Raw genomic sequence first — 14,309 nt, 5'->3', positions numbered from 1 at the left:
TAGGGTGTGTATATCTTTTTGAATTAGTGTTTCGTTTTCTTTGGGTAAATACCCAATCATGGAATTACTGGAGCATATGGTATTTCTATTTTTAGTTTCTTGAGAAACCTCCGTACTGTTTTCTATAGTGGCTGCACCACCAACAGTAGACAAGGGTTGCTTTTCCTCCATCTTTGCCAATACTTGTATTTCTTGCCTTTTGATTCTAGCCATTCTGACAGGTGTAAGATGATATCTCCTTGTGGTTTTGATGTGTATTACCCTGGTGATTAGTGACGTTGAGCATATTTTCATGTGTCTGTGTTCCATCTATTTGTCATCATTTTTTCTCCTCCTCCTTCTCCTACCCCTCCTTCTCCTCCTCCTCCTCCTCCCCCTCCTCTTCTTCTTCTTCTTCTTCTTCTTCTTCTTCTTCTTCTTGAGGCTCCATGCTCAATTGGTGGTTGAACTCATGACCCTGAGATCAAGTGTTATGCTCTACCAATTGAGCCAGGCAAGTGCCCCTTCATTGTTGGTCTTCTTAAAACAGTTAAGAATTGTTGAACTTAGATCTTCACATGTATTGAAACTTTTAATAAATACTCTCATATATTTATTACTAGTTTTTTTAGAGGAAAGATTTCTTAAACAGGAAAGAAGGAAGAAGGGCCCAAATTTGTAATAGAAGATGGTCCATCAGATTTTGGTCAATTAAATATTCTGAACGACACTACTGAACCGATAGCACAATATCAAAGTGTTGGAACTTGACATCTTGCATCAATATGTTTATTTTGTTAACAAATTTATTATTCCACATAGTAGGCATATGAAAATCATGTTGTGAAATGTCAAGAAATGAAGACATACGTAAATGTTTAAATTACCATAATATGAAATCCTGTCTGTTTTGTGTTTATAGAAATTTACATATATTTTATTTTATTTCCAAAAGAGAGTATCGTGCTTGTATATTTTTCCTGGAACTTGTTCATGTAGCAATGTGACATGGAGATCATGCAAAAATGATGCCTGTCACCACATCTTTGCCGTAATTACTGTATACATTACATCTCTCATCGAATGTGTTTTTGGTATATATTTAGGTACTTAGGGAATATGCTGTACATAAATGTGTATGTGTGCATTTCTAGGTGGCTGATTCCTAGATGTGGAATTGCAGGGTTAAATAGCGTGTTTAAATCTTATCGGAAAGCATCATACTACATTGTACTTCATAAAAATAGTGTTCTCAGATTCTTTCTCCCCCTCTTTTAGCAGAAGGAAATTTCTGAATTTGCTAAAGCGTATTTATCTATCGTGAGGCAATAACAGGCAATATTGGTGAAATAGTCAAGTTTTTCACCTGAGATTGGGAAGGAGACAAGAGTGGTGACAATTGCACTTCAGCTCAAAATTGCATGTGGGGTTCTGAGCATACAGGAAAGCCAAAATAAAGGCCACAGATTGTGTTAGGAGAACAGGTCCCTGGGAGGCAGAAGGTCGGGACTTGGACTGGAAACTTGCAAAGCAAGCCAAACCTAGTGGAAAGTTTAGAAAATGTTGCATGTGTACAACATACAGTGGACCCTGAAGCTAACCTGAAGGAAAACCATCAGCCGTTTAGAGAGAAGCTACAGAATGTTGACGCGGTTCCCTTATCTCGCTTTGGCATTAATTCAAAATATTCACTAGAAGGACCACTTCCCGGAGAACTAAAACAATTCCCGTTCTAAGCGCTTACTTTTGTAAGACTTCGTCTACCACTTGAAACGGAAATAAAAGTCAAAGAACATCTTCGTGGAGCGAAGCCGCTGCCCTTCAGCGTCTGTCACTGCTCCAGGCCAGGAGCCAGGGGAGGCTCCCAGGGCCACGGGCCGGCCCGGCCGCTCCCTGGAGAGAGGCCCAGGCCCCGGGGTCCCCGGTACTTGGACAGTCTGCAGAGGCTGAGGACCCCAGGGGACCCCAGCACCCGGCATCCATCTGCAGGCTGGTCACCATCCTGGCGGGAGGGGGCCGGGGAAGAGGAAGCTGCGGGGGCCCCAGGGGAGGCCCCGCAGCCGCACACAGGAGCCGCGCCCTGCTGTGGCTGCGCCGTCCCCGCGCCCTCAGCCCGTCCCAGCGGCGGCCCGGCTCCGGGGTGCAGCTGCGCGCTCGGTGTAGGCAGCAGCCCTGTCCCCGGGGGCTCGGCCGGGCTGAGGCTGCAGGGGCCGCGCCGGGGAGCAGGGGCCAGCCCTGGGGGTCGGCGGGTGGCCACGGCAGGAAGCGGGTCCGGGCCGCCAGGCGGGGACGTGGCCTCCAAGCGGCGCTGCGGGCAGGTGCGGCGCTCGGCGGGGCGGGCGCGGAAGGTCCCCTCCCCCGCAGCCCTGCCAGCGAAGCGGCGAACCCGCCGTCAGCCTCCGGCCCAGCCTCTGCCGCAGGGAGCAGGGAGCCCAGGCGCTCCTCCCGAGGGCCCTGCCCCGCCAGGGAGCACTTCCTCCCCGGGAGCCCCGCCGCCTCCCCCCTCTCCGGAGTCCCCTGCTCCTCACACCTGCGGACACAGCGGACGGGCTGCAGGTGCGGTTCCCTGTGCACTCACACCTGTTGTTCCTGCTGTTACTGGGTTTCGTTTGCTTGCTTGCTTGTTTGCTCCTGGGAATTGCCTGTTCGCATCCTCCGTTTCGTGTCATCTACTGGGTTTTGGGTTTGTTGTTTTTTTTTTTCTGGTTTGTAACGTTTCTGGCTTTTCAATACTGACCAACCTTTAACGTGTCAGGTGTGTTACAGGATAGATTTGAGGACAATTAATTAAACCCGTATTCACGGTTTAACCATATTATCTGCTATGGCTCTATAGTCTCTTGCGTTGGTATCCTGATGTGCGGCAGGATACAAAACCAATGCCCAGAAATCCGTGGCATTTCTATACACTGACAATGAGACTGAAGAAAGAGATATTAAGGATTCAGTCCCATTTACAACTGCACCCAAAAGCATAAGATACCTAGGAATAAACCTAACCAAAGAGGTAAAGGATCTATACCCTAAAAACTACAGAACACTTCTGAAAGAAATGGAGGAAGACACAAAGAGATGGAAAAATATTCCATGCTCGTGGATTGGAAGAATTAATATTGTGAAAATGTCAATGTTACCCAGGGCAATGTACACGTTCAATGCAATCCCTATCAAAATACCATGGACCTTTTCAGAGAGTTACCACAGTCACTTTGCTAATTTGCTCCTGCAGCCAGCACTATGATGGTTGATGATAGAAGTTTACTGATGTCAACTGGCTGACTCATTTTGCCTTTTTATTGTTTAGAATCTCTGCTGTGATGGATGTTCTCCGGTGGACATCAATATGGTATCTCATGGTTGAGCATTCCACCTCTGACAGCAATGTAATATGCTAGGACTTCTTTAACTCCTGAGAAGACCTACAAATCACTGTCTTCCTTTTAATGGTATCAAGCAGTGAAGAGCAAGATTACAAGCCGCAAAAGAAAATGTGTGCATTTATTGGGGATCTTAGGAATTGCAATCTGGGAAACATAGAGTTGATTCAAGTTGATAGTGTGTTTTGGAGAGAGAAAGGAGATTAGGGTTTTAAAACAGGAAGGAGAATAGGTTGTTTTGAATGAAATCTGATTGAAATCAGATTGAAATTGAATGAAATCAAATTGAATCTGAATGAAATCTGCTGGTATAGGTACGGTTACACTGTAATCTATATGCGATTGGTTGCTGGCAGAAAGTCCACTTAGATCTGTTCTAACATGAAGCAGATATGTTGGCTTTCAGCTGAGTTCTGCAACATTCTGAGAATTAGAGATAGAAGATGTGCATGAGCCCAACTTCTTCCATGTCCTTCAGGCTCCATTTTATTTATTTATTTATTTATTTATTTATTTATTTATTTATTTATTATCTATTTATTTATTTATCTATCTACTTTTTATATTAAAAGATTTTATTCATTTATTCATGAGAAACACAGAGAGAGAGGCAGAGACACAGGCAGAGGGAGAAGCAGGCTCCTTGCAGGGAGCCCGATATGGCACTCAATCTGGGACCCAGGGATCACGCCCTGAGCTGAAGGCAGATATTCAATCGCTGAGCCACCAGGCTTTCCTGGCTCGATTTTATTTTATTTATTTTTTTATTTTATTTTATTTTATTTTATTTTATTTTATTTTATTTTATTATTTTATTTTATTTTATTTATTTATTTTATCTTGCTCCATTTTAAGTAACCTTTTAGGCAATGTTTATTCCATTTTATCCACTCCATTATCAATAAATATATGTTATGTATACAATATCATAGAACATATGTAACATATAAAATGTATGCTATGTGACATGTATGTGACATGTTCCATGTGACATGTTTTGTAATATATAACATATCTTATATATGTTGTCTATTTATGTGTTGTGTATATAATATATAGTCATATAAATAAAACATGTTATATATTAAATTAAACATATTAGAAAATAATAATTTTAAAAATAGAATAAAAATTAAAATATAATATAAAATATAAAATTTTAAAATTTTAAAATTGAATATAAAAATGAAATAAATATAAAACTTTAAAAGTTAGAAAAATGAAATTTAACCATTGTAGACCACTTGTGCAAAGTATCTTCTAATAGTTTATACCTCCCTTATTTATACATTGATCCACTCTATTTAAATTCTTAGAGCTTGTTTCTTTAAAAAGCACCATACAGACTGTGTTTTTCATAAATCCTAATGTCTGTGTTATTTCCTGCTGTATAACCCACCATCTCACAACTTAGGGTTAAACCAGCAAGAAGCATTTGCTCGTGATCCTGTGGACCAGCAATTTGGGCTGGGCTCAGGGAAATGTTTCCTCTTTGGGGCTTGCCTGGGCTCACTCGTTATGATGCAGTTAGCTATCAGCTTGGCTAAGGACAAATGGTCCAGGAAAGCGTCACTCACATGGCTTGGGTTTGCTGGGTTAGCAGGACACTTTGATTATCACTTCCTATGCCTCTCCCATGAGCAAGCCTGGACCTCTTCCAGTGATAGAGAAATCCACATGAGCTCATGTGGAAGTGCTAGGGCTAGGGTTAGAATCTGCACTGTGTCACTCTGACATTTGTATTGGTAAGAAGGTCAAGAAGCAAGGCCAATTCAAGGTTGGAGAAATAGCCTGCACCCCTTGATAGCATGAGTTGCAGAGACTACATAGCCATTTTTAATATACTACGGCAAGAAACATTATTAAATATATTTATGAAATCAAGTGAAGGTCAGTCACGGGAAAATGTAACTGTTTTCTAATAAAAACCAGTTTCTAATAAAAAAATAGACTTTATGTGTAAGCAGTATGACTACTTTGTGTAAACTTTAAGTTTACTTGCCTTTCCTATTAAACATTTCTATAAGCATGTAGCTAAGGTTCCTTTCAACTTTCAGAATCAGGGTCTCTGATATCTGTCTTCTGGATTCAATCTTTCAGTCATTCTATCTCTATTATGTCTAATCTAATCATCTGATCTCTCCACGAGGAACATTGCTTACCTGTGGATGAGTTGTCTCTGGGCAGGTTTAGCATTTTCCTTCCTTCCTTCCTGGATTAAACATCATCTGGGAGGTAAACTTAAAACATTGGGGATTACATTAGAATTATCAATATTACAGACAAAATGGGGTGTCTGGGTGGCTCAGTTGGTTAAGCATCTGCCCCTCAGCTCAAGTCATGATCTCAGGGTCCTAGGATGGAGACACGAGATTGAGCCCTGCATGGGGCTCCCTCCTCAGTGGAGACTCTGCTTGTCCCTCTCCCTCTGCCCCTTCCCTCACTTATTTGCTCTCTCTGTCTTTCTCTCTCTCTGTCTCCCAAGATTAAATAAAATCGACTTTTTAAAAAATATTACAGGGGCACCTGGGTGGCTCAGTGGTTGAGCATCTGCCTTTGGCTCAGGTCATGATCCCTGGGTCCTGGGATTGAGTCCCGCATCGGGCTCCCTGTAGGGAGCCTGCTTCTCCATCTGCCTATGTCTCTGCCTATCTCTGTGTCTCTTGTGAATAAAAAATAAAATCTTTAAAAAAAAAGATTGCAGAGAAAATAAGATCTGAGTTATAAAAACATTAACCTATCATTAACCTAAAAACCATATACTTTGTATGAGGTTATAGGAGGCAATGACTTAGAGAATACAAGGAAGATCGCTAAAATTAAAGAGTCACAGATCACAGAAATAAAAGCTCTTAGATGTGATTCCATAGCGAGTTCATGCAAGTTCATGCAAGGTAATGTGAAGGAAAACAGGGCATCAAATGAGAAACAACCAAAATGGAAAGTTGGTTAGTAAATGAGGTGAGAAGGCGGGCAGATCCATGACCTAAAAACAAACCAGAAGAAACAAACAAACAAAAACATTAAACAGATAATACAAAGGCCAAAGTTTCTAAGACAAATCTGCTAAAAATTAACCAAGAATCATAGTCATAGAGAATAATCTCTTAGATGATGTTATATAAAGGCTTGCACAATATTATGAAAAGAAAACAGGACATCAAAATGTAAACAATCAAAGTAGAAAAATGGACAGTGAGTGGAATGGGTGGGTGGGTTCGTGGGTCATTGGGAATAAAAGATGAAATAAATTATCCAGTCACAAAGAGCATAGGGAATGAATAAAGAAAAATATTCTTATTTTAATAATATATACATATATATTACAAAGCCATCAAAAAGAATGAAATCTGCCATTTGCAACAATGTGGATGGAGCTAGAGAGTATTATGCTACATGAAATAAGTCAGTCAGAGAAAGACAAATACCATACGATTTCACTCATACGTGGAACTTAAAAAACAAAACAGATGAACATAGGGGAAGGGGGACAAAAGGAAAGCAAACCATAAGAGACTCTTACCATAGAGAAGAAATGAAGGGTTGAAGGAGAAAGGTGGGTGTGGGATGGTTAAATAGGTGATAGGTATAAAGGAGGGCACTTGTTATGATGAGCACTGCATGTTATATGTAAGTGATGAATCACTAAATTCTACTACTCCTGAAACTAATATTACGCTACAGGTTAGTTAACTAGAATTTAAACAAAAATTTGTGGGAAAAAAACCGAAACTAAAAGGAAAGAAACATAGGGAACATTTTAGGTAATTAAGGGGACAGAGATACAAGAGATCAATACACATAAACTTTTTACAACAAAGTCAGTTTTATTGTCTGGCTTTCCAGAAATGGTTTGCCTTTCTTGAATAGGCACCCACCATGCATCCATGCATAATCAGCATTGCTTATTTATTCTAGGGGTAGAAACTGACAAAGCAGATCAGTCCCTTGGTCAAATTACAAATATACCAAAAGGAGATGTGCAGCATTTCGTGATTGAATCTCCCTTACTACCCATTCCCTCATGCTTAGTAATATTTATCCACAGTTTTTCATTTTATTATTTTTCCAATGACACAAATTTAGATCCAGGAAACACTTGATGAGCTGAATCATGGGACAGTTCTCAGGCTTCTATTCTTTCCAGGCAGTTATCAAGCAGCCTTCCCTTTACATTAAACCATAATATTTAACACATGTCAGAACTTCAAGTTTCCTTGGTCAGAAAAAATAAATGACATGGATATGAAGGTGAAAGACACTATTTTATTTAGTGCATCTCACTTACCATGCACTTTACTGATTGCAGAAAGTCCAGGAATTTGGTCCTGTAATAATATTTCTTGTATATAATATACAAGGAAGGATGAGTCTGAGCACTATAAAAGGGAAAGGTTGCTGATTCATGGTGAGGTTTGCATCAGTAGGGAGGACTTTTGAACCATGAGGTTTCTCTGCTTGCCTTTCACTATACCCCTAAAGGATAGTCACCTTCCCACAAGTAACCTGTCTGTGCTGTGGTAGCTGGCTGAGTACAACTGGAGACCAGATTGAGACAAGAGTGATCAATGCAAATTCTCCATGCAGCAGATCTATATTTAATGTGGAAGAGAAGTATAAGCTTTAGAAAACAATATCTTATTCAACTACTGACATCGACCTTGGGGTAGGGCATTTCTTCATTTTCAGGGAGCAGGACAATGAGTTCTGACCTAAGCCCATGTCCCATGTGAAACGCTGTCTTCTCCAAATCATAGGGATCAACAGGTAGAACAGAAAATAAAACATGCTTAAAATGCTATAGGAGGAAGTAAACACACCACAAATATCATAAGAGATACAAACCTAATGCTGAGGAGATGGAAAACATGATAGTCATTTAGAATTTAGCATGAATCATAAACATAAACACCAGAGAAATACTGACTTAGAAATAGAATGTACCAGTTACCTTCAATTTGTAATGCATGAGAAGAGAAATTATTGAATATCTGAATCTAGAAAGGGGCAGAGGTGAGAGTGTTTTTTTTTTTTTTGAGAATGTTTTATTAGCTATGTAACTCTCTCACGTACATGATTTTCTTTTCATTTTTGTTATTGTTGAAATGTTTGCTTAAACTTTAAAACACTGGCATACTTTGATTATCTTACCCTACAGAGACCTGAAATTTTATTACTACAATCTCCTAAGAATAAATAAATAAAAATTCACAAACTTATGTATTTTCATTTCTCTACATCCTTTCTCAGGAATCTACTACATTATGTGAATCAGTGGGGAAAGCTGATATGTGGTTGATATAAATATTGGGATTTTGAATTTCCTCACCCTCTCTTACCTAATTTTGAATTCATTGGAGAACCCTAATGTAAACCTGCCAAAACCTTGCCTAAGGTAAAACGTGATTCTCTGGAAGTTTTCCATCTTGCAATCCATACATCTTATGAAAAAAGACATGGGCCAATGTATAAAATTTCTTCACACCATTCCCTCATAGAGTAATGATTCATATCTCATTATCACTGAAAATTCTAGGCCGCATAACAGTTGGGAAAACTATGGGAGAAATTCAAGATAATGTGGATATAGACACTATAAAACAGTCTCTCCCAGTCTCTCTCAGTTGAGGCAAAGTATTACCTTGTTGTTGCATCTCGTACAGTAAAGAAGTGTCCCTTTCCCATTATATTTTATGACACTTTTTAAAAAATTTTTGTGCTTTTTCTATGTGATTTCACTGTTTAGAATGGCCCCTGACGACATTGCAGAGTACTTTGTAGAGTTCCTAAGAAGAAGCAAAAAGATGTGCCTCAGGGAGAAAACATAATTGTTATCTAAGCTTACTCAGTTCCATTAGTTATAGCACTATTTATTGGCTATGAGTTTAATGACAATAAATCGATAATACATATTAAATAAGGTGTCTTGAAACAGATAAGCATACAAAACAGGGCTATGTGTGTATCGACTCATGAAAATGTGAGGAGAAGCTGGTAGGACCCTAACCCTGTATTTCCCCTGGGAGGAATGAGTCAGTGTTTGCTAACATGTTCTGTTATAAAACATGAGTACTGTGATAATAAGAATTCACTAAATATGTAAGGCCTTTACCTAGTGTCAAGAACATAGTGCTTAATAAATATTAGCTATTATGGTTTCACCTTTTATCAGTGCCCCTTTGAATAAGAGAATCAATGTTTCAAAACCAAAATATAAGATAAAAATGTTTAAATCTATTTGAAGCTTTAAGAGGTCTCACCAGTAATCTAAACCGGAAGCATCCTTCCTGACATATACATATGAGATAAGAATTTCACAGCACAAAACAGCACAGATCATTGTAGTCTGATAATACGATTCATGGAAATAAGCCTCTCTCAGGAATTATTTGTTCCAGTGCATTAAAAATCATTCAATGGTGGATAAATTAGGTAATTTTATTTCATTCAATTAACATGCCTCCTATCAGTAGTGAGGCTTGAGAACAAATACAATAAGTAAGATATCAAGGAGGAAATATCCAGTTCAATATTAACTTACACAACAAGCCACAGAGTTAGAAATGCAAACCAAAGTTTTCAATAACTTTATGTCATGGACTCCAGTTAGTTTATATATAGACTAATGGATGTCATATCCATTAAATCACACTCTCAAGGAGTAAAATCCACTCAACATAAAGAGTTTATAAGCAAAATTTGTCACATTCATTATATTCATGGCCTTAGTTTCCTCAAAATATCTGGGCCAGGATCAGAAATAGAATCAAATTTCTATCCATGATTTAAACATTTTGTATAAAAATAATGTTAATACACATCGTTGCAATTTCTTTAGAACTCTGAGTAAAAATAGGAAGAAACAAAGTACACAAAGTTGTGAAAAGTTATTTCCTTGATGTGAGGTAAGATTAATATACCATGCCAGATATTGCAAGAGCATGAGACAAAAATAAAAATAATATAAAACATTAAGAAAAGGCACATGGGTGACTCAGTGCCTGCCTTTGGCTCAGGTCGTGATCCCGGGGTCCTGGGATCGAGTCTCGCATCAGGCTCCCCGCAGGAAGCCTGCTTCTCCCTCTGCCTATAGCTCTGCTTCTCTCTCTGTGTCTCTCATGAATAAATAAAATCTTTGAAAAACAACACTTAGGAATGGTGAATTTTGTTTGTAAATCTAGGTCTTGTTCGGTCAATTCATATAATAACACCTGAAAAAGAGATCAATAGATGAATCTTAGACAAAGTTTCAATTTAGGGAGCCTGTTGACAGTGGGAATTTAAAAACCAGAAAAGGTTGTAGTTAATAATTTGAGGGCTTTTCCTTGTGTGCATATATATGATTTAACAAGAGCACTTTCCTTCTTTTCCCAAAGTGATTATATGTAATCTCATAATTAGGATGTATTGTCATATGTAGCCTTCACAATCTGGAAAGCCTACATATCAAAAGAGACTTCATGAAAAATCGCCAAGAGGAAATATGAGTCAATTCAATAATAACTATGTTGGACACAGAGTGACACACAAATGCAAGAAGCCTAGTTTCACATTCTCTTTCACTTTATTCAAGGGTTTCTGTGAGGAGGGCAGACCTTTTGAATACACAAGTCAATTGCTAACTCTTCCAACAGCATTCGAAAAAATAAAAGTTGATCAAGCAAAGCTAGGTTTATTTGACATAACAAGAGGGAGAACACACCTTGACAGAGTTTTACTATGATTTGAGATGAAGGAAGTCAAGGGAAGATCATCCTAAGTTGGTACTTGGGTTGCAGAACTCAAAATTTATACCACATGGAAGTGGTTGGGACTGGGAAAGGTTATGACATAACTTTGGATTGCTGGACATAGCGAAGTAAGATCTTAAAACTTGTTTGCTGAGCAAGCTGAATTTTAATAGGTAAACTATATTAGCTGGTCACAGTTTGGGTTTCACCAACCCTAAAGTAAACCCTTGTGGCATAATGTCCTTGATCTTCTTAGCGATATGACTATAACTCTAACATCTCCTCTTCAGTGGTCTATCAGCATATACTCCTCAGCCACTAGAGCTATAAATGTAGGTCTAACAGGAGGTGAGTTTACAAAGATTTACTTGGAGCCACCCAAGAAATGCTTCTGTCCCTAAGTCCCCTTTAGTAAACCATTTGTCTTCAAGCTAGACTTGTCAGTCGTTTTATTCTGTCTTACAGCACTTCTAGCCTTTGGAAGTCATTTTGCATATACTTCCCTCTCATGGAACACATGGCATATTCACAGTGCTGAAAGGAAGAAGGCTACAATCCAAAATAGTTTACCTGGAAAGGATATCATTCAGAATGGAAAGAGAGATAAAAGAGTTTCCCAGAAAGAAAAAAAAAAAAAAAAAAAAAACCTTGGATAAACTCAAAGAGCTGAAATATCTACTCAAAACTATGAAACAGGGATCCCTGGGTTGCTCAGTGGTTTGGGACCTGCCTTTGGCTCGGTGCTTGATCCTGTAGTCCTCGGATCGAATCCCACGTCGGGCTCCCTGCATGGAGCCTGCTTCTCTCTCTGCCTGGGTCTCTGACTCTCTCTCTCTGGGTCTCTCATGAATAAATAAATAAAATCTTAAAAAAAAAAAAAACTATGAAACATTGGTGAAACTCATTTAAAATGACACAATCAGATGGAAAAATAGTCTATTCTCACAAACTAGGAGTAAATTGTTAAAATGCCCATACTACCCAATACCCAACTGTGATATCTTACTGTGCTTTTTAACTTGCACATCCCTAATAATGATTTTCAGCGTTTTTTATGTATTCATCATCTTTAACTTTTCTTTGATGGAATATGTATTTTTATGGGATTCTCTTACTTTTCAGTTATAAGAATTTCTTTATTTCAGATGCAAGTTCTTTTTCAAATGAATCTTTTGCAAATATTTTCTTTCAGTCTGTATTGCCCTTTTGATTTCCTTTCCAAGTTCCCTAAGGGGTAATTTTGTTGCATTACCCTCCAATATTCCTAAAAACAAGGCCACAACAGTGTTAAACATTGAAAATGTTCAGTAAATTTCAGTTCAACGAATGGGACAAGATGTAATTCTAAATATTTCAAGCCAAGAACATGAAAGGTGACTGCATTTTCAATTTGCCAATAAAAAAAAAAGCAATCTCTATCAAAATACCAACAGCATTTTTCACATTATCAAAACAAATAATACTAAAACCTGTATAGAATCAAAATACATCCCCAATGCCCAAACAATCTCAGGAAGGAAGAACAAAGCTGGAGGCATCACAATCTTACATTTTAAGATACACTACAAAGCTATGGTAATCAAAACAGTGCGGTGCTGACACAAAAACACATACTGAGAAGTGGAACAGAAGAAAGAGCTCAGACATAAAACCCACACTTCTATGGCCAATTAATCTAGGACAAAAGAGGTAGGAATATATGATGGGGGACAGACAGCCCCTTCAATTAATGGTGCTTGAAAGCTGGACCACTACACATCAAAGAATAAAAATGAACCACTTTCTTTCACAATAAGCAAAAATAAGCTCAAAATGGATTAAAGACCAAATGTGATGCATGAAATCAAAAAGTTAGAAGAATACATAGGCAGCAATCTCCTTGACATTGTTTGCAGCAACATTTTTCTAGATATCCCTCCTCCGGCAAGGGAAACCAAAACTAAAATAAACCACTAGAACTATACCAAAGTAAGTTTTTGCACAATGTAGGAAACCATCAACAAAACCAAAAGGCAACTTACAGAAGAGGAGAAGATGTTCCCAAATGGCATACCCAGTAGGGGATTAATATCCAAAATATATGAAGAACATATACAATCCAACGCCAAAAAAGTGAAATAATCCAATTAAAATATGGGCAACAACCTGAATAGACTTTTCCCAAAGAAGACCAGCAATGAAGGGGCACTTGCCTGGCTCAATTGGTAAAGTATATGACTCTTGATCTCAGGGTCATGAGTTCAACCACCACATTGAGCACGGAGCCTACTGAAGAAGAAGAAGAAGAAGAAGAAGAAGAAGAAGAAGAAGAAGAAGAAGAGGAGAAGGAGGAGGAGGAGGAGGGGAAGGAGGAGGAGGAGAAGGGGAGGAGGAGAAAAAAATGATGACAAATAGATGGAACACAGACACATGAAAATATGCTCAACATCACTAATCATCAGGGTAATACACATCAAAACCACAAGGAGATATCATCTTACACCTGTCAAAATGGCTAGAATCAAAAGGCAAGAAATACAAGTATTGGCAAAGATGGAGGAAAAGCAACCCTTGTCTACTGTAGGTGGTGCAGCCACTAGAGAAAGCAGTACGGAGGTTTCTCAAGAAACTAAAATAGAAATACCATATGCTCCAGTAATTCCACAACTGGGTATTTGCCCAAAGAAAACGAAACACTAATTCAAAAAGATATATACACCCTATGTTTACTGCAGCATTATTTGAAAGAGGAGCTGATGGAAATAATCCAAGTGTCCGTCAATAGATGAATGGATAAAGATGACGTACTATATGGAGACAATGCAATATTATTCCACCACAAACAAAGAATGATATCTTGCCATTGGTGATAACATGGACAAACCGAGAGGGTATTATGCTAAGTGAAATATGTCAGAAGGAGAAAGACAAATGTCATATGATTTTACTTATATGTGGAATCTAAACAAAACGAATAAAGAAACAGAGCGGAAAGACAAATATAGAGAAATGATAGCTTCTAGAAAAAAGGGGGAGAGGGAAGGCCAAATGAGTGAAAGGGAGTGGGAGATACGGGCTTCCAGGTATGAAATAAATGCAATAAATGTCAGGAGAATAAAACCTAAAACGCAGGGAACATAGTCAGTAATTGTGGTGACATTGTGTAGTGACAAATGGAATTTACGCCTGTGAGCACACCCTAGCGGATAGACTTGTGGAATCACTATGTTGTAACCTGAAACTA

Source organism: Canis lupus, chromosome 13 (assembly GCF_003254725.2).
Source record: "Canis lupus dingo isolate Sandy chromosome 13, ASM325472v2, whole genome shotgun sequence".
Lineage (NCBI taxonomy): Eukaryota > Metazoa > Chordata > Mammalia > Carnivora > Canidae > Canis > Canis lupus.
The sequence above is the reverse complement of the archived record's forward strand: the minus strand, read 5'-3'. Positions refer to the sequence as shown.